This window comes from Lynx rufus, unplaced genomic scaffold, assembly GCF_022079265.1.
Source record: "Lynx rufus isolate CCGP_SWC_20201006 ecotype Redwood Valley unplaced genomic scaffold, mLynRuf1.p SCAF_6, whole genome shotgun sequence".
Lineage (NCBI taxonomy): Eukaryota > Metazoa > Chordata > Mammalia > Carnivora > Felidae > Lynx > Lynx rufus.
In genome coordinates, this window is record NW_025814878.1 from 143316927 (window position 1) to 143337557 (window position 20631).

The 20631-nt window shown below is 54.2% G+C and overlaps 6 non-coding genes across 6 annotated transcripts; 3 read left to right on the forward strand and 3 right to left on the reverse strand.

Moving 5' to 3' along the window:
* The first annotated feature begins 3059 nt into the window (after window positions 1-3059).
* On the forward strand, window positions 3060-3132 carry TRNAV-AAC (transfer RNA valine (anticodon AAC)). Its single transcript has one exon. It is a non-coding gene; the product is annotated as a tRNA-Val (tRNA).
* Window positions 3133-3861: 729 nt separating this feature from the next.
* Window positions 3862-3934, reverse strand: TRNAV-AAC (transfer RNA valine (anticodon AAC)). Its single transcript has one exon. It is a non-coding gene; the product is annotated as a tRNA-Val (tRNA).
* Window positions 3935-5664: 1730 nt separating this feature from the next.
* TRNAI-AAU (transfer RNA isoleucine (anticodon AAU)) lies at window positions 5665-5738 on the forward strand. The gene has a single exon. It is a non-coding gene; the product is annotated as a tRNA-Ile (tRNA).
* A 4655-nt stretch (window positions 5739-10393) lies between these two features.
* On the reverse strand, window positions 10394-10466 carry TRNAV-AAC (transfer RNA valine (anticodon AAC)). The gene has a single exon. It is a non-coding gene; the product is annotated as a tRNA-Val (tRNA).
* A 3061-nt stretch (window positions 10467-13527) lies between these two features.
* Window positions 13528-13601, reverse strand: TRNAI-AAU (transfer RNA isoleucine (anticodon AAU)). Its single transcript has one exon. It is a non-coding gene; the product is annotated as a tRNA-Ile (tRNA).
* A 1420-nt stretch (window positions 13602-15021) lies between these two features.
* Window positions 15022-15094, forward strand: TRNAV-AAC (transfer RNA valine (anticodon AAC)). Its single transcript has one exon. It is a non-coding gene; the product is annotated as a tRNA-Val (tRNA).
* The last annotated feature ends 5537 nt before the right edge of the window (window positions 15095-20631 follow it).

Genomic DNA, 20631 nt, shown 5'->3' on the forward strand with positions numbered 1-20631 from the left:
CCGATCTATTCTGATTTCTTTAGGAATCTTCATCCTGATGTCCAGAGTGGCTGCACCAATTTCCTTTCTCACCAACAGTGTATGAGGGACCCCTTTTCTCCACGTTCTCTCCGACACTTGTTATCGCTTGCCTTTTTGATAACAATTCCTCTAACGGGTGTGAGGTGATATCTCATTTGCTTTTAATTTGCGTTGCCAGTAGTCACGTTGAACATCTTTTCACGTACCTGTTGGCCATCCGTATAACTTCTTTAGAAAAATATCTATTCAGATCACCTGCCCATCTTTTAATCAGGTCGTTTTCTTATTGTTGAGTTGTGTGAGTTCTTTATATGTTTGGGGTATTAACGCTTTATCAAATAGATGATTTGCAAATATCTTCTTCCATTCAGGAAGTTGTCTTCATTTTAACGGATGGTTTCCTTCGCAGTGCAAAAGCTTTTTGGTTGGATGTAGTCCCATTTGTTTATTTTTGCTTGTTTCCCTTGCGTGTGGAGTTGAATCCACAGACACATAGACAGCTAAGACTGATGTCAGGGAACCTACTGCCTGTGTTTTCTTCCAGATGATCTACCCACATTCTTTTGCACGAGGCTGTCCAGTTTTCCCAGCACCTCAGTCGTTGTGGTTTTGAGTTCTGTTTTTTTTTTATATGTTTATAACTATTTTCCACACCCATTAGTAAACCTGGAGTTGTCTACTCATTTGCCTTTCATCCAATCCAGTTCAAAAGAAATGAAAGAAAGGAACGAGGGAAAAACTCTAATATAAATTAGTGTAAATCAGTTAACGTTGTAACTGTTTTCTCCTTTTAATGTGTTAAGGGACTGTGGAATATACCAGAAATTTTGGAAGGAGGAGTAATATGATTGTATCTGAAAGAGGAGAGGATAAAAAAGAATGGCAAAGCACACAAGATTCCCTTTTTTTAAAAAAAAAAGCTGGAGGCAACTGCTTTTTAAAAATGCTTTTTAAGGAATCTACTCCTGAAATCAGTGTTGCACTATATGCTAACTAATTTGGATGTAAATTTAAAAAATAAAATAAAAAAGTGCTTTTAAATCTGAAAACTCTTGGTGCACTTACTAGCTAGATAACTCTAAAAAAATAATACAGCTGGAAAAAAAACTTTAAACCCCAACACTTGAGATTTTCTTGTTTATCTGCTCTATTTCTTCTACATTCTAAAAAACACTTTTAAAGTTTTTATCATACTCCATAAGTGCCATGCTCCCCACTCTTGGTAATGTGCACAACATTTCTCAAACAATCAGTTTCATTTCCTTCGTTTCTTGCTTCTCCCCCTAAAGATCTAACGGGCTGACGTCTCCTTTTGTGAGCCATTTGGAAGGAATGTTATGTCTCAGAAGACTTATTCTGTAGATCTCTTGTAGTGGAATATGACTTCTGTTAGAAATAAAAATAATAAACAGTGCTATGAAACTCTGCTGGGAGAGGTGAGTAAATATAATACAGGAGAATGTTTGTTCTCTACAATTCGATCCCAAATAAGACCTGGAAATTCATCAATATGTCATATCTTTAACTGAAATCCTTTCTCTACCAACTCAAGTTAATGAGTGCTCATTACTCCTGGGTCCCATGGCATGTGCCCTGGCCCGGGACCTACCAGGCTGCCCCTAATGCCGATCCCCCCTCCCCACCCCCAGGCCTCATTTCACCTCTGCTCCACCAATGTATTTCTTTTCATCTATCAAGTCTCAGATCGGTGATCACTTCTTCTGACAGTCTTTCCTAATCATTAGGAGTTGCAAAATTGTCTCATTTGTATGCATCTGTGAAAAAGCATGAGCATTTACCTCTGTAGTTTTATTTGGCAATTTTAAAAATAAACTGGGGGGGGGCAGGGGGGCTCAGTCCGTTTAGTTTTCAACTTTGGCTCAGGCCATGATCTTGGAGTTGGTGACCTTGAGGCCTGCATCCAGCTCTGTGCTGACAGCTCGGGGCCTGGAGCCTGCTTCCGATTCTGTGTCTCCCTCTCTCTCTGCCCCTCTCCCCCCTTCTTTCTCTGTCTCTGTCGCTCTTTTTCTGTCTCAAAAATAAACACTAAAAAATAAAATAACTTATTTTGTGCAATCATATTATAATAATCAGTGCACATGCCCTTTGTTTCCCCAGGCTTGTCCGATTTTTCAGGACACCTGGTACCTCCGGAGCCTAGGTCAGGATTGGGCACCTTGTGGGCTGCTCATTAATTCCTTTAAAATAAATATCTAATCAACTTATTTTTCAAAAAAATGAACCAGAAGTAATGCTGTCCACTCGATGTCAGAAGAAAAAGTAAGCCTGAAGATCCTGCCCTCTAGGAAATACTGCCTCGCTTCTGTTTCCGGCAGCACTGAGACCCGTCCGAGTTTGGGTTACGGGAGGGGTTTTCCAGCTTTGCCGTTTCTGACCGATGCAGTCACGGCGCGGTCCTGCCGCGAACTTCTTACGATGGGTTTGAAGACTGATCATTTTGCAACGAGCACCTTCCAGTCCCAGACACGTGCTGGGAAGGGGGAAAGAGTGACGGACGTCAGGGTACACGAGGAGGAAAACAAACTCGCTCGGCAGACTGACACGGTCCCTGAGCACTGGCACCCAGAGCGGAAGCGGGGACACGAAGTCCAGTCACAGGGACGCCCAAAAGACTCCCCTTGTGACCCCGCCCGGCAGTAAACTGGGACGGTCCCCCACCCGCGCTAGGCGGAGTTTCCAGCATGGCCCGGCAGGTCTGGGGGTCCCCAGCTTTTCCAGGTCAGAAGAGAAGCGGACCCCAAGCACCCCCCCACCCCCACCCCCACCCCCGGGAACCCCTGCCTGCAGCCTGGGAAGGAATTTGGACTCTGGGTTTCAGTTATGCGTGGTTACGAGTTACGGAGTTTTCTGTATTGTTATTTTAACAACAAAAAGTGTAAGAGAAAGAGAGTCATCGTGAGTGAGGATACGTACAAAGAAAAATCATTCAAAGTTACCGGATTTGGGGGCACCCAGAAAATGGGAGTACGTTCCATAAGACATTCTAGAAGGATTTTAGAAACAGCTCCGCCAGGCCGGTTTCCGTAGTGTAGTGGTTATCACGTTCGCCTAACACGCGAAAGGTCCCCGGTTCGAAACCGGGCGGAAACAGCCGCTCGCTCGCTTTTTCGCACTTTACCCAGTGCTCCCAGTGCCTGAGACCCTGCGCCCTGCCCGGGGCCCCACACGAACACACACCTTTGCCACCCGCCCCAACGCCACCAGCGCGGACCCTTGCGTCCCCAAAGGCTTTCTGACAACACGCGCCCTCCTGGACCCCCCACCCCCGCTTCCCTTCAACATCACATCCCTCTCCCACGGGCTGCACCCCAAGACCTCTCAGGTCCCTGCGCATAAGCCGCGTCCCACCCCGTAGTGGGCACCCTCCGCGCGGGGGCCCGTGCCTCCTCTGTCTTCACGCAGCCTTTTCACGAAAACCTGCTCTGGTTTTACCAACAGCATCACCTTCCTGTGACGCTAAGTGCCGCGTCCCGTCCGGGAATCGCCTGCCTTCCTCGGAGGCACCAGGAGTTCCCCGCACGACCTTGCGTCCACCTACTGCTTCCGCCTGGGCCGCGAGCACAGGGCTGACCCGGGGACAGGCAGGGGCCGGTGCGCAGAAGTGACCCGCTGCAGCAAATGTGACCACGGGGAAACCGTCGGGAACCAAGGGCGATGCTCCCCGGACGCCGTCCATTTCCCACATCGTGTCCTCGCCGGACGCGGTCCCTGCACCTGGCGTCCGGGCCCTGTGTGCGGAGCAGGGGGCACCGGAGCGGATCCGGGTGCTGGGTGGCGCTGGGAAGCACTGCGTAAAGCGAGAAAAAGCGAGTCGACGGCTGTTTCCGCCCGGTTTCGAACCGGGGACCTTTCGCGTGTTAGGCGAACGTGATAACCACTACACTACGGAAACCACGCCGCACCCCGCTCGCCTCCTCCGCGATGGAGACTAGCCGGTCTCTGGGTCTCCCGGCTTTGTTCCCACTGGAGGCCTCTTTCCTTCCGGGAAATAGCAACCTTATTCCGCCTCTCTCTTGACTAAAAGCAAGAACCTTCGAGGCAGTGAATCGCTCCAAGGAAACACCGTCTAGGGGAAGAACGCCTTTCCAGATGCAGGACAGAAAGTGCAGGGGTCTGGCGGGTGTCGGAAAATTCCTCCATCGGGGGGGGGGGGGTCCTGCTTACGTTTGCCTGACCTCAGAGGGCTCCGTGACCTGCATCTCCTGGGTGCCAGACACGGGTCCTGGCCGGGATACTGACCCGGATCCGGTGGACTGACTCTGGAAGGGGCCCGTTGCGTGCGGCCCCGCTTGACCCACAGAAGCTGAGGCCCGAGAGGGGGGTGTGCCCACCTGCGTGCCGGGCGGAGTGGGGACGGCCGTGGGGGCCAGACCGTGCGACGTTGCCTGGCGGGGCTCGGTGCCCACGACGCCACCGGCCCGGCGCGGCGGGGACATGCCACGGGCTCCTGCTACGCACTGGGCGCGCTCGGGTCCCATACCCGCCGCCGTCGCTAATCCAACAGCGGGAGGGCCGCGCTCACAAACTGCGCCCCCACGCCTCAGGGGACTGCCAGTGACCTTTGGGAGGGGGACCGGAGCCCCATCTCCACGGCTCGGCAGGGCCCAGAGCTGGAAGGGGACGCGCCCCCTCACACCTGTGCGTACGAAACGCCCTCTCATGGTGACGGTCATGGCGTTTCCCTAGGGACCGGGGATCGTTTTACTGTGGGTGGTGGCTATCCAGTGTCCCCGCTATTTGCTGCGAAGGCTACCCTTCCCCTCGTCGACTTGCCTGGCACCGTTGTTGACAATCAGCTGGCGATGCGTGCCCGGTGTTATTCTAGACTCTCGGTTATGTTCTGTGGGTTTGCACACCTATCCTTTTGCCGGGTCCTCAGTCTCGGTTTCTGTGTCGTGACAGTCTCCCATCAAGAAGAGAAATCCTCCAAGTCGGGTCCTCTTTTTGCAAAATGATGTTTCCTTCTGGCGTCTTTTGCGTTTCCAGGCGGATTTGAAAGACTGGCGTTTCCATGTCAGCGGGGCAGGGGGAAGACGCTTCCCCGGATTCTGAGCGGGATTAGGGTGACTGTGGGGCTGCTGTCATTTCACCCGATGCTCGTCCCTGAGCGCAGGACGCTTCCCCGTGTGCGCCGATCCGCCCTGATTCCCCCTCTTCCCCGCGGTGTGCTGCCCGCTCCGCGTGTGCGCAGAGCACTTTCGCCGCCCGAGAAGAGCACAGCCTTCCAGAAGGTCCCTGAGGAGCGAAAAGGCACCTGTCCCCTGCGAGTAGGAGCGGAGTCCTCGGGGCCCTGCGGAGACCTGCTGTGCTCTGATCGCAGAGCTTGGGGAAGCCTTGCGTTTGCCGCAGGTGTTTTCCGAAAGCAGGGAAACGGGACGCCCCGCCCCGCCCCTTCCCAGCCCGGTTTCTGTGCGTCTTTTCGGGTGGGACGTTAGGATTTGGGGGAGACGAGATTTGCTAGTGGGTGCGGATCACGTGTGCCGGAAGGGGACTTTTTCTTTCAGTGTTTCTTTTGTGGAAAATTGAGTGGAATGAGAAAACTATGAAAACGTGGTTTTCCAGGAAGAGCTACCGCAGGAGCAGAGGCGGAAAGATTGAGGGACAGGCCCAGGGTGCGGGTGTGGCCGGTTAGCTCAGTTGGTTAGAGCGTGGTGCTAATAACGCCAAGGTCGCGGGTTCGATCCCCGTACGGGCCAGTGGTTCCTTTTACCTCCTAACCCCCTGAGTTCAGGGTTACCTCTGCTCCCCCAAGTCTTACACTTTGGAGGTGTGAAGGATCACTGTCAACCACATTTCCCCGCTGGTCGGTTCGTAGAGCATAAAACGATCACAGGGTCAGGGTCATGAGCTCACCCACTACCTTGGGCAGGGGATTCATTAAAGAAGAGGAAATCAGTTGGATTTATTATAACTTAAAAAAAAACAACGGTGTTTCTTATTACTAGCGGAACTTATTTTGTGCATGGTATATTCATTCTGTCATTTTACAATTCATTCTTTTGCCCAAAACCTTGCCCTTTGCCCATCTTCAGCCTTTACAACAATTTGCAGCCGGGAAGTAGCGTTTCCAACTCTTTTTATGGAATTTCCAAGATACTCAATTTCCCCCCCCCCCCACACTTACTTGCTCCGAAGTATTTCATTTCCCCAATATTCGTTGAAGCTGATTTCTAGAATCTGTAAGACAGCACTAAGCGATATTGGGACATGTGTGGACATCTTTGCTGTCATCACGACTGGCTGGCTCTTCCGGCATTGAGGAAGTGAGCCCACGGGTGCCACGCATCCTGAAATCTGCTGGAGAGCCCACAGATCGTCCTAAGCTCCGCTAGACTTGCAAATGTCCTTCTAGACTTTCTGTAACTAAAAATGCTTTCCTTCCCTGAGCCTAAAACGAACTCTCTGTGCATGTAAATGCAAACATTTTCCCTGCTTTCCATGTATTCCACTTATAAAGTGAGGGTCCATTGACTTTTGTTTCACCTGCTGAGACGTGCTTATGTTAGAAAATCGTGTCACTGAGAGCAGTTCACTTGGTTCTGGGTCACGAGTGAAACCTGCCTGTGTCATGGTACTGAGTCTAGGTCCAAGTGTACCCAGGGCACGTATCCCCACCGGGTGTAAAGTCCGTGTTCCACGGCTGTTTATTGAATGAATGAGTCCTCACTACACAGTGCTGCCGCCCATGCTTTCCTTCTGCCATCTGATAGGTGCAAAGAAGGGATACTCAGGAGTGTTTCATTATTTACAGTTCTCTAATGAGTCCGTCTAAGTCTCTTGGCATACATATAGGACATTTGAATTTTCTTTTCTGTGCACCGTGTGTTGATAGCCACACACAGGGGTATTCGTCTTTTTCTTACCGATTTGCAGGCGCTCGTTAAATATGAGGACCATTGTCATTTGTCTATGATGTGAAGCAAAAACATCCTAATTTGTCATTTGCCTTTTGACTCCCCTTGTGACTGATTCTGTCTTGCACAAAAATGCTCATGTTTGTAGTTACAATGCTCAGATTTGAGGTTTTAGTTTCCGCGTTTGCACTTTACCACCGTAACAACTTTTCCCTATGTGTTCTTGTGGAAAGTTCACATTTCCGTATTTACATTTAAATCTGTGACCCACCGTGGTAAATGTGCCTATTTAACAGGAGCTGTGTGATTCCTGCGCAGGGATCCCCTTGGCATCCCCGCCCTGTGGGCTACACGCCTCCCCCACTGTCGCGACCGGTGCGACAAACACCGAGGTCAGGGTCCTGAGGGTAGGGGAATGCAAGAAAAAAGGAGAGAAGAGAAAGTTTGGGAACAGGAGGGTCCCCTGGGCTGATGGCCCAAGTGACGGCTTTATTGTTGCTATACACAATCTTTTATAACCAGACTCTTATGGGTTAGGTCATTCTAAGAATAAACAGGTTTCACATAATCGGCTGCCAACCAAAACATTTAGTTCTGTGTTTCTTGTGCATTTTCTAGACGGGTCACAAGACCTTGTTGATAAGATTGCTAGCAAAACACAGTTCCCATGTTTGTTTCTATCTGACTCGGGGTAGAAAAAGGGAGGTAGCATTACTGCCAACACCTGCAGACCACAGGCTTCAGGAATTAACTCTCTCAGCCTTGACAAGGCTTTCGTATGCCCTTGAAAGTGGGGGAATGGGAGGGGGAACCACCGGGTTGGCTTGAGTCAACAGGGAACGTTGCTCGACCCGGTCTCAGCCTGGCACCGGGGCCCGGCCCCCCACACCCCACCATTGCTTCTCCCACTGATACGAAATGCTGTCCTATGTGGAAATCCTTGCTCATTTCCACATTTAAGTAGCAGTGATCTGGTTCCTTTGAGAGTAAAGGAGCACGGAACCTGGATTCCTACAAATAGGAGTTTGAATTCTGTGGTTTTCCCTTTATCTCCCAACGTTCTCCTTTCTGAAAGGGAGACACTCCCTAACTCAAACCCCTGCACGAACAGTAACTATCAGCTGGTTTGCAGGTATAAATCCCTTTCCCTGTGGCAGAAAGTACTCCTTTCCTTTAGAAACTCTCTTTATTTGCCAAGTTTCTTGTCCTCATCCAGTAGCATCGTCCTGTTTCTTTAATATTTTAATCGTTCATTCCTGATATGTCTAACTACATGGAATCTCACCTCATTAGCGCACATATGAACCAAATGCTTGACTTTAAGTCTCTTCAATGAAAGCAACAGATTTTCACCAGTGAAGCTTCTGTGGCATCCTGGGCCCAGGGTGTCTCTTGTTCCTTCAACAGATTCCAAGTCTGAGATTTTTCTCAGGTTCAGAAACAGGGGAAAGTTTGTGATTGTTACCGGTGTAATCACCCTCAGTATCTGGCGTATCATCTCGTTTCCTTTGCGGACACAACCTGAGATTAACTGTGCCCACAAGTCTCTGTGAGGCAGGTGCTTGGCTGGGGCCCTGCCTTTGCTGCTTATCGTATTTCGTGTCACCAGGAGGCTTCAGGCAGTGAAACTCTGTTAGCGGCTTCTGTTGCTGTGATGTCCTCTCATCCCCGTTGTTAGCAGAGTCTAGTTTTGTAAGAGCCTCTCTGACCCTCAGCGCCCCCCCCCCCGCAGAGAAGAGCTGAACAGAGAGAAATTCCATGTAGCTTTTTATGTGCTGCTCTAAAAAAAATTGCCTACGATGAGATCGTGAAGATTTCTCCCATTATTTTTTTAAAGTGTATCTATTTATTCTGAAAGGGAGACGATCCCAAGCAGGCTCCAGACGTCAGCACAGAGTCCCGTGGGGGGCTCGATCCCACAAACCATGAGAGTGTGACCTGAGCTGAAATCAAGAGTCGGACACTCAACCAACCGAGCCCCCCAGGCGCCCTCTCAGATTATTTTCATGGGAAAGTTCTCTCATTTTCCCTTTGGGATCACCGTGCACCCCTCAGTCCCACGGCCTGGGGTGAAAGCACCCCACACTCAGCTCCCCTCCCGGATCTGCAGGGTCAACCCGCCCTCTCCCTACACCCCCCCCCCGCCCCCGGCCCCGCTCCCCAGCGCTGTCCCTGCAAACGCGGGGCTCTGGGAGCTCAGAGGTGAGCGATCCGTTCCCTGAATGTGGAAGCGCCCGGCCCGGCCCTCAGCCCAGTACAGACGCTGGGACCCGCGTGTCGCGGTTTTTCTTCTCCATAAAAAAAAAAAGTCTGTGACCAAACACACCAACAACCTGCCATGAGGCCGCGTCCCGGTCTCCTGTGTCACCGCGGGAAAGCTCACTCGCGGCGTCGCGAGTCCCGCAGCGGAGCGGGCGCCGGGTCCCCGGCAGGGCCGCCCAGGAGCAGGTGCGGTGGCGGACACCTGCGGGCGCGCGTCCCGCTTCCCAAGGCCGTGTCCGCGTGTCCCGCGGCCTTCTGTCCGTCCCACTCCCGGAACCCCGCCTCAGCGCCCTCCCTTCCCCGGCCAGGACCGCGCGGTGCCTCAGGGGGCCGTCTGCGGAGCCGCCTCCGGCTGGTGGCCGCGCGTGGCCGCCCCGCCGGGAAGCAGGGGCCGCGGGCAGCGGGGGCGGCTCGGCAGGTGCGGCGGGTGCAGGGCGCGCGGACAGCAGCGGAACCGCAGGCGGACCGGGTCCCGGGGGCGCAGGTGCACCTGGAGGGGGGCTGGGGGGTGGGAGGGGCGAGAGGCAGGATGGAGGCGGAAGGTGCGCATGGTCTCCGCACCCCGAGTCCGCTCCGGTGCCCCCGCTCCGCACACAGAGCCCGGACGCCAGGTGCAGGGACCGCGTCCGGCGAGGACACGATGTGGGAAATGGACGGCGTCCGGGGAGCATCGCCCTTGGTTCCCGACGGTTTCCCCGTGGTCACATTTGCTGCAGCGGGTCACTTCTGCGCACCGGCCCCTGCCTGTCCCCGGGTCAGCCCTGTGCCCGCGGCCCAGGCGGAAGCAGTAGGTGGACGCAAGGTCGTGCGGGGAACTCCTGGTGCCTCCGAGGAAGGCAGGCGATTCCCGGACGGGACGCGGCACTTAGCGTCACAGGAAGGTGATGCTGTTGGTAAAACCAGAGCAGGTTTTCGTGAAAAGGCTGCGTGAAGACAGAGGAGGCACGGGCCCCCGCGCGGAGGGTGCCCACTACGGGGTGGGACGCGGCTTATCCGCAGGGACCTGAGAGGTCTTGGGGTGCAGCCCGTGGGAGAGGGATGTGATGTTGAAGGGAAGCGGGGGTGGGGGGTCCAGGAGGGCGCGTGTTGTCAGAAAGCCTTTGGGGACGCAAGGGTCCGCGCTGGTGGCGTTGGGGCGGGTGGCAAAGGTGTGTGTTCGTGTGGGGCCCCGGGCAGGGCGCAGGGTCTCAGGCACTGGGAGCACTGGGTAAAGTGCGAAAAAGCAAGCGGGCAGCTGTTTCCGCCCGGTTTCGAACCGGGGACCTTTCGCGTGTTAGGCGAACGTGATAACCACTACACTACGGAAACCACGCCGCACCCCGCTCGCCTCCTCCGCGATGGAGACTAGCCGGTCTCTGGGTCTCCCGGCTTTGTTCCCACTGGAGGCCTCTTTCCTTCCGGGAAATAGCAACCTTATTCCGCCTCTCTCTTGACTAAAAGCAAGAACCTTCGAGGCAGTGAATCGCTCCAAGGAAACACCGTCTAGGGGAAGAACGCCTTTCCAGATGCAGGACAGAAAGTGCAGGCCGCCTCGGGGTCTGGCGGGTGTCGGAAAATTCCTCCATGGGGGGGGGGGTCCTGCTTACGTTTGCCTGACCTCAGAGGGCTCCGTGACCTGCATCTCCTGGGTGCCAGACACGGGTCCTGGCCGGGATACTGACCCGGATCCGGTGGACTGACTCTGGAAGGGGCCCGTTGCGTGCGGGCCCCGCTTGACCCACAGAAGCTGAGGCCCGAGAGGGGGTGTGCCCACCTGCGTGCCGGGAGGAGTGGGGACGGCCGTGGGGGCCAGACCGTGCGACGTTGCCTGGCGGGGCTCGGTGCCCACGACGCCACCGGCCCGGCGCGGCGGGGACATGTCACGGGCTCCTGCTACGCACTGGGCGCGCTCGGGTCCCATACCCGCCGCCGTCGCTAATCCAACAGCGGGAGGGCCGCGCTCACAAACTGCGCCCCCACGCCTCAGGGGACTGCCAGTGACCTTTGGGAGGGGGACCGGAGCCCCATCTCCACGGCTCGGCAGGGCCCAGAGCTGGAAGGGGACGCGCCCCCTCACACCTGTGCGTACGAAACGCCCTCTCATGGTGACGGTCATGGCGTTTCCCTAGGGACCGGGGATCGTTTTACTGTGGGTGGTGGCTATCCAGTGTCCCCGCTATTTGCTGCGAAGGCTACCCTTCCCCTCGTCGACTTGCCTGGCACCGTTGTTGACAATCAGCTGGCGATGCGTGCCCGGTGTTATTCTAGTGCAACTGTCAACTGCAGCGAGACCTTTGGAGCTGAGCTGGCCAATTAGTTCAGCTGGTTAGAGCGCGGTGCTAATAACACCAAGGTCGCCTGACCACCTGAGTTCAATGCTACCTGCAAAGATTTGGTTCCGCTCTCCTAAGTTTTGCACTTGAAGGAGTTCTAAAGGATCGCTGTTGCCAGGGTTCCCTGCTGGCTCAGTTAGCTCCTAGCGCCTATGGCTATGCATGAGCTCAAGCCCCACCTTGGGCAGAGGCTTCGTTAAGGAAAAAAAAAAAATCAAATGGATTTATTATAACTTTTTTTTATTTTTATTTTTAAAATTTTTAAATGTGTATTTTTGAGAGAGAGAGAGAGAGAGAGAGCACAAGCAGGGGAGGGGCAGAGAGAGACACACAGAAACTGAAGCAGGCTCCAAGGCTCTGAGCTGTCAGCACAGAGCCTGACACGGGGCTTGAACTCACAATCTGACATCATGACCTGAGTTGCCCTCACGAACTGTGACATCATGACCTGAGCCGAAGTCAGACGCTTAACTGACTGAGCCACCCAGGCACCCCGATTTATTGTAACTTTTTAAGAAACAATGGTGTTTGTTCCTTCTGTAATTGTAGAACCTGTCTTGTTCATGGTACATTCATTCTATTATTTTACAATCAATTCTCTTGCCCAAAACCTTACCCTTTAACCTTTCCATCTTTAGCCTTTACAACGATTTTCAGTCTGGGAATAACCTTCCTAACTCCTTCTATGAAGTTTCCAAGATACTCATTTTATTCGTGCTTACTTGCTACAAAGCATTTCATTTCCCTCTTGTTCGTTGTAAGTGGTTTCTAGGATGTGTAAGACAGCACTAAGGGACATTGCGGAAATGTGGGCACATTTTGATTGTCATCACAACTGGCTGTCTTCTCTGGCATTTAGTAAGTGAGGCCAGGGGTGCTACCCATCCTGAAATCTGCTGGAGAGCCCACAGATGTCCTAAGCTCCACTAGACTTGCAAATGTCCTTCTAGATTTTTTGTTGGTGTTGTTTCTTTGTTTATTTGTAATTTAGATCCAAGGTAGTTGACATATACTGTAATAGTGGTGTCAGGAGTAGAGTTGAGTGATTCATCACTTACATGTAAGACCCAGTGCTCATCCCAACAAGTGCCCTCCTCAATGCCCATCACCCTTGTAGCCCATCCCCCCACCTCCCACCAGAAACCCTCAGTTTGTTCTCTGTATTTAAGAGTCTCTTATGGTTTGCCTCCCTCTCTGTTTTTATTTCGTTTCCTTCCTTCCAGACTCTTTTGTAAGTAAAAATACTTTCCTTGCTTGAGCCTAGAACTGAACACTCCTCGCAAAGTGGAAACCCCAGAAACTAAAAACTTGAAAATGTTGATAATTATAACTACAAACATGACCATTCTTTTGCAAGGGAAATTAATCATAAGGGGAGTCAAAAGGCAAATGACAAATTAGAATGTTTTTGTTTCACATCAAAGACAAATGACGAATGGTCCTCATAATTAAAAAGATCCTACAAATGGGTAAAGAAACAAACAAACAAACAAAACCCCCAAATACCCCTGTATGTGGCTATCAACACACAGTTGATAACACACAGTGCTGTCTTACAAATTCTAGAAATAACTTGCCATGAAAAGGGGGGAAATGAAATGCTTTTCACCAGGTAAGTGTGAATAAAATGAGTATCTTGGCAATTCCATAAAAGGAGTTGGAAAGGCTCCTTCCAGGCTGAAAATCCTTGTAAAGGCTGAAGACGGGAAGGTTAAAGGGCAAGGTTTTAGGGAAGGGAATTGATTGCAAAATAATAGAATGAATATACCATGGACAAAACTGGTTTCACAATTACGTAATGAAGAAATGCCGTGGATTGTGGATTTGTGTAAATCATGGTAAGACTAGTTGGTTTTTTTGTTTTGTTTTGCTCTGTTACAGAACACTGACCAAATTGGGGCAGGAACTCATGATCCCATGAGGAAGAGTCACATGTGCTACCAAGTGAGGCAGCAGGAACCCTGGTGGCAGGGATTCTTTAGAATGACTTCGAGTGCAAACTTGGGGGAAAAACCACATCTTTGTAGATGGCGTTGAACTCCTGGTAAAAAGAGACGTGGCCAGTACGGGGCTCGAACCCGCGACCTTGGCGTTATTAGCACCACGCTCTAACCAGCTGAGCTAACCGGCCAGGTCGGCTTTCGGGGACTCCGCGTTTCGGGACTCCACCCTAGGACTCCGCTCCTACTCGCAGGGGGCAGGTGCCTTTTCGCTCCTCAGGGACCTTCTGGAAGGCTGTGCTCTCCTCGGGCGGCGAAAGTGCTCTGCGCACACGCGGAGCGGGCAGCACACCGCGGGGAAGAGGGGGGATCAGGGCGGAAGCGTCCTGCGCTCAGGGACGAGCATCACGTGAAATGACAACAGCCCCACAGTCACCCTAATCCCGCTCAGAATCCCGGGGAAGCGTCTTCCCCCTCCCCGCCGACATGGAAAAGCCAGTCTTTCAAATCCGCCTGGAAACGCAAAAGACGCCAGAAGGAAACATCATTTTGCAAAAAGAGGACCCGACTTGGAGGATTTCTCTTCTTGATGGGAGACTGTCACGACACAGAAACCGAGACTGAGGACCCGGCAAAAGGATAGGTGTGCAAACCCACAGAACATAACCGAGAGTCTAGAATAACACCGGGCACGCATCGCCAGCTGATTGTCAACAACGGTGCCAGGCAAGTCGACGAGGGGAAGGGTAGCCTTCGCAGCAAATAGCGGGGACACTGGATAGCCACCACCCACAGTAAAACGATCCCCGGTCCCTAGGGAAACGCCATGACCGTCACCATGAGAGGGCGTTTCGTACGCACAGGTGTGAGGGGGCGCGTCCCCTTCCAGCTCTGGGCCCTGCCGAGCCGTGGAGATGGGGCTCCGGTCCCCCTCCCAAAGGTCACTGGCAGTCCCCTGAGGCGTGGGGGCGCAGTTTGTGAGCGCGGCCCTCCCGCTGTTGGATTAGCGACGGCGGCGGGTATGGGACCCGAGCGCGCCCAGTGCGTAGCAGGAGCCCGTGACATGTCCCCGCCGCGCCGGGCCGGTGGCGTCGTGGGCACCGAGCCCCGCCAGGCAACGTCGCACGGTCTGGCCCCCACGGCCGTCCCCACTCCTCCCGGCACGCAGGTGGGCACACCCCCTCTCGGGCCTCAGCTTCTGTGGGTCAAGCGGGGCCGCACGCAACGGGCCCCTTCCAGAGTCAGTCCACCGGATCCGGGTCAGTATCCCGGCCCGGACCCGTGTCTGGCCCCAGGAGATGCAGGTCACGGAGCCCTCTGAGGTCAGGCAAACGTAAGCAGGACCCCCCCCCCGATGGAGGAATTTTCCGACACCCGCCAGACCCCGAGGCGGCCTGCACTTTCTGTCCTGCATCTGGAAAGGCGTTCTTCCCCTAGACGGTGTTTCCTTGGAGCGATTCACTGCCTCGAAGGTTCTTGCTTTTAGTCAAGAGAGAGGCGGAATAAGGTTGCTATTTCCCGGAAGGAAAGAGGCCTCCAGTGGGAACAAAGCCGGGAGACCCAGAGACCGGCTAGTCTCCATCGCGGAGGAGGCGAGCGGGGTGCGGCGTGGTTTCCGTAGTGTAGTGGTTATCACGTTCGCCTAACACGCGAAAGGTCCCCGGTTCGAAACCGGGCGGAAACAGGAAAGTCTCCCGGGGAGTGTTACTTTTGAGGTTTCCCTGGAGCTGTGCTGGGGGCACAAGACCCCCCCTCCAAGGGGCCCTCCCTGGAGCCTGCAGCGCTGGGGGCCTCTCTCTTGGGGGGGATCGGTCTCCCCTCCTTCCCAAGCGCCCCCACCCCCTGCCCCAGGACTTCTCAGAGCTAAGGCCCCCAGTTAACGTATTTATTGCCAGATCAATATATCCAGATATCGGGTGAATTTTGAGGAGGAGAGTGAGGGAGAGACAGAAGAGCGGAGGTGTCGGGGGTGCAGATGGGGCCGACAGGAATCACAGGAATCGGCGGGGACATCTCAGGGGCGCGCGGCCCACTCAGGCCGGCGCTCCACTCACCAGGTCCCCAGGAATATCTCAGGGACTTGGACCTCAGGCTGATCCGATGCCCGCCTGGCCCCGGGGAGGGGGTGCTGCCAGACTTGGGGGCAGTCTGTGTGGCACAAGGCCCTGGCCAGGCCCTTCCTTCCAGCGCCACCTGGTGCATTCAGCTTGGGTGGGAGCAGCGCGTGTGGCACTTGGAGCCGGAACGCTGGTGGCGCATGTGGGACAGGGTTAGGGTGTTGCCCTGCACGCGTGTGCACCGGGGCCCTGCGGGACCTTTGCCCAGGACTCAACGTCCAGCTGGGCGGAGGTCCCTGGGCTCAGGCCTGGACCGTTCCTGTGGGGGGAGGGGCCCCACGTGGGACCTCCCAAGTGGGGTCATTTGCTGCATTTGGAAGTGAGGACGTGTGGGAGAGGCTTAATAGTGACTTGGTTGTGTTAGTCTCATATTTTCCCCAAGACTATGAGCCGCGCCCAACAGGCTTCCTTTGCAAGTGGCTGATCGGGTCAGGGGTTTGCTCCTGTGGGTTCGAAGCCCACATACAGAGTTCACGTTTGGCTGGTGTTCCCCTCAGCAAGAACGTTTGTTTTGTTGGTGCCCGAGCTGGACTTATAAGAATGTAAATCGATTTAAAACATTAGGAGACATCTTCAGGCTGTTTATGTATTGTTCTGCCTCTGAGACCTCAAAACCGGCCCTTTGGGCTTCAGGCCTAAAAATAAAGTGGCTCGGTTTGGGGTGTTAAGTAGGTTTTCCAAAGGATCTCACACACTTCCGGCAGGCATCCTGGAATATCGCTGAAAGACAGCAGTGTGGGGGGCAGACCTTTGGATGGGGGACCTGGTCATCCACGTCACCCGGATATCAGCATAGACGTGAACTCACGTACAGCGACTAACGGTTCGGCTGCCTGGTCAGAGTGGGCACCGAGTAGAAGATCGCTGTCACATGATAACTTCCACCAGCTTGCCTACACCCAGAAGCAGGGAACAGCTCAGGAGCCAGGATGATTCTGCAGGTTTTGTCTGCCAGCCTCAGTAATCAGAACCCTGGCGGGCTAATCGGTCACAGAAACGGAGTAGCCTAGTGGCAGGAATGGGCCCATAACATGGGGTGCCACTAATCAAGGCTGATCGAGTCGCCGCTACAGCCACACCCTGAGCCTGCCAACCGGAAGAGCGATGCGGGGTCCTTGACACAGCGCCTCTCTAGAGGAAAGTGACTTGCCTCTTATTAACTTAGCCAGGAAAACGGGACACCCAGATCCTGGAGAAGTTACTGGCGGCATGAACTCATTTCGTGGAGGCAGTGGCTCTGAGCGGCCAGGGTGGTGCACTGGACGTGAGGGGCGACCAGAGCCCCCGGACCCACCCTGTCTGACGCCAGGCGCTCCTCAATCCAGGACACCTCTCAAAAGTCGTCGCAACTAACATCTCTCCTAAAATCAGGATGATTGAACAGCCTCACATTGTACTTGAAGCAAAGCCAACTTCCTCAGATCTCCTCCAAGGTCCTGTGCATTCTAACCCTGCATTTCTCTCCATCTCATCGCCGTTCTTCTCCTTCTTGCTTGTGCTCTGGCCGCATCGTGCTCTCCACCTGACCCCCCCCTCTTCCCGTCGGGTGTCCCTGCAGTCTCAGTAAGCCCCCACGGACCCCTGAGTTTAGAGCTGCACCCTACTCCCCACGCCACAGTCCCCCACCCAGCCCCGATCTCTCCATCGCATTTAACAGCTCCTTGTACATTATGTAATTGTCATCACCCTCTTCATCAACGAAAGGACTCTGATATAGACACGTAAACTACATGGGCTCTGCCCACCTGCTGTCTCCTCTTTTGTCTCGTCTCCCACTCTCCCCACCAGTCTTCGTCCCCAGACACACTGGCGTGTCTCAGGCTTTCTCTCCTCAGGTGGTTTTGCCCACGAGGTTCTTTCCGGTGTGTGAAAAAAGGAAGCCACCGCCGGCGCCTTCTCCCGCCTCTCACTCAGCCCCTTCCTGTCTGCTTCTCCCACATTCTCTTTGTCAAACCACTAACTGCACCTCCAAAGTCTCGTCTACCTGAGATAAGATGACATTTCTGAATTACACGCGCCCCCACTGTGAATTCTTCCACCTCTTCACTGACGGTCTGGTTTTGCCTCAGTTGTGTAGCATGCCGCCGGGGACTCAGAAAGACAGAGCAGCTTCGGGGCACCTGGGTGGCTCAGTGGGTTGAGTGTCCGACTCAGGTCATGATCTCATGGGTTCGTGAGTTTGAGCCCTGCCCCTTCCCCCACCCCCACTGGCTTTCTCTCAAAATAAATAAACTTTTATTTTTTTTTAAAAAAAAGGAGTAAGAAATGTGGCCAGGATTCTATTTATGTGTCCTCAATTCAGTTAAAGGAAACAAACACATTCTGGGGCAGCCCTCTGAAGCATAATGGGACAATGTCTATCAAAATTATCAGAGCACACATTCTTTGACATATTTTCTATATGTGTGCGGGACATCATGACGTGAGATATGGTGTATGTTCGTAGATAGGAGCAGTGTTTGCCACAGCAGTTTGTGGGGAAATTTTAATTGTCGATTAAACTGTGGTACATCCCATATAACTGAAGACTACCGCGGTTTAAAAGAGGAAGAAAACCACTTTCCTGTTTTGATCACAAAAATACCTTCTAAATAAAAAATAAAGCAACACACACATACACACACGCACACACAACCTGGATAAAATGCCATATCTATCAAGAGAAAAGAGAAAATATTTGTCCGGGCAGAGAGAGAGGGAGACAGAGAGAATCCCAAGCAGGCTCCGCACCGTCAGCACAAAACCCAACTCGGGGCCCAATCCCAGGAACGGTGAGATCATGACCTGAGCGGAAATCAAGTCAGACACTTAACCGACTAAGGCACCCTGGCGCCCCATTAGCCAATGATCTTTAAATGACCTTCCTTGTAAAGTCACCTTGAACTTGTACAGACACTGTTATCAGAAGGAGTCATTTGCGCACTATTTGGTTTTGGAAGTCTCGAGAGAATAAGGGCGTCCTAGGTGACTATTTGGTATAAATATTTAGCCACTAATTAAATTAGACCTTATTATATTTATTATACAAATATTATCTTGGTTGTCCTAAAATACCCAGATAAGAAACCGTATGTTCACTGTTTCAAGTAGTTGATTTTCTAATTTATTTAGAGAAAATCTGATTTACCATTTTTACGACCTGCTGGGAGAATCACTTCACATATCTGATTTTGTAAATCAATTTCCTTGACCCATCTGTACAGGGCAAACATCTACTTAGGAACATCTGCCCTGCCCCTGACCACCCTGCAAATTGCTTTTCTTTCCTCTGAAGTCCCAGACCCCTGCCCCCTTGTTAGTTCTGGATGCCGGAGGCGACTCGGGCAGACTGTCTTCGAAATTTCTAGGTCTGTGTGGATTCCTCCTATTAAATTTGATTTTTGCCCGTTAATGTGTCACAGGTCAATCTGATTCTTAGTTCAGCAAGGACCTTGATGGGCCAGGAATTCACACCCACCCAGACATCTGACTCGCACCCATTTTCCAGAGCCCGGAAGGGGCGTGTTGGAAGCCCGGAGTCCAGCTGGGTCCCTGTGGCTCTCCCTCACTCCTCCACCTCACCTCCTACCTCTGTCAACTGAAGTTTTCACCCGCCTGTCCCCTGCCCGCCTGGAACACAATGGGGGAGCCTCCTCCTGACCCACCCCGGCCATGACATCCTGCTGAGAACTCTTCAGGGGACCCGGCTGGGCAGGCAGGGGGGTGGGGGTGGGGGCCGTGGTGGAGACAAGGGGGGGGCAGGACCCCGGGAGAGGTGGGGCCGGAGGACCACGAGGGGCGAGTCCCCCGCTGCGCCAAGCAGGCCAGGGGACAGAGCGGGGACAGCACCGGCTTCAGACTCTGGGCAGGGGCCCGTCAGGGGTCAAATGCCACAGAGGGAAGGGACCCCCCTGTCACAAACTGTCCGAGGTCGAGTTTACAGAATTAACTTTCCACGCGTCTCATCAGTGATTGTCCGCGAGTGAATTTCTTGTCACGGCCCACGACCCCGCGCGGTGCCCAAGAGGGACCGGGGCTGGGGCGGAGGCGCTCTTTCCGTTCCGCAGGGCAAAGGCCAGACTTGATTTCGAAGGCAGAGAGCATGATTGCTTTGGGCCCGAGACGGAAGCTCCCGGCGTGTCCGCGTCTCCGCTCGCTCAGGCGTTGGGCGGGAGCCGCTCCCATCCCACGGCGGCCGGTCCCACCGCCCGGCGGGGCCACAGCCTCTCCAGACTTCGGGACGCGGCCGCACGCAGTTCCCACCCCCCGGGGCTCAGGCCTTCCCAGCCTCCCACAGAAGAAACGCGGATGGGACCGGGGGTCGAAGGTTCCATGTGGAGAAAAACCCAGCCGCGGACGGTCAGTGTCAGAGATCCCGGGCGCGGGGCGGGGCGCGGCAGGTGCGCGCGTCGGGCCGGTCCTGGCCTAACCCGGAATCCGCCCGGTGGGCTCTCTGGGAAGGGAGTGGGGCCAGGAGAACCCCAGGAATAGCAGCCCTGTCTGTACTCTGACTCCACTAAGGAAACTGCCCCAAAGTCCTTCACGGAACGTGTGCTGGGAATCCCCGCGCTCGGAGCCGGCGAAAGGCCCCCGGGGCGGCTCAGGTGCCGAGACGCGCCGTCCTCGCGTGTGGACCCGCACGGCGGGGGCTCGGGCCGCCCGGGGTCGTCCTCCAGGCCGTTTGCGGGTCCCTCCTGCTCACTTGTCCCGAGCGGAGCGCCCAGCAGGAGGCCGGGGGCCGGGGGGTGCCATGCGCCGGTCCTCCCTCCCCACCACAGGTGCCCCAGGGTCGCAGGGACCCTCCTCCCGTCCGGTCCCCAGTCCCTCCCCACACACACACACACAGGTGCCCCAGGGCTGCAGGGACCCTCCTCCCGTCCCGTCCCCGGTCCCCCGCGCAAGGGCAGGGCCCGCAGAAGGAAATCAGCCTTGATAAGCGGAGTGAAGGACCGCAGGCCTCGGCCTCAGGTGTCCCCACCTCCCAGGGCGCGTGTGAGCCTCACGTGAGGTAACAATACAAACACCTGTCACAAAACCTGAACCTCGGTGACGGCTCCGCCCGGGTCACGACCTCACCTGTGCTCCTATTTAGGGGCCCGGAGCACCCCGTTCTGGAACCGCTTGG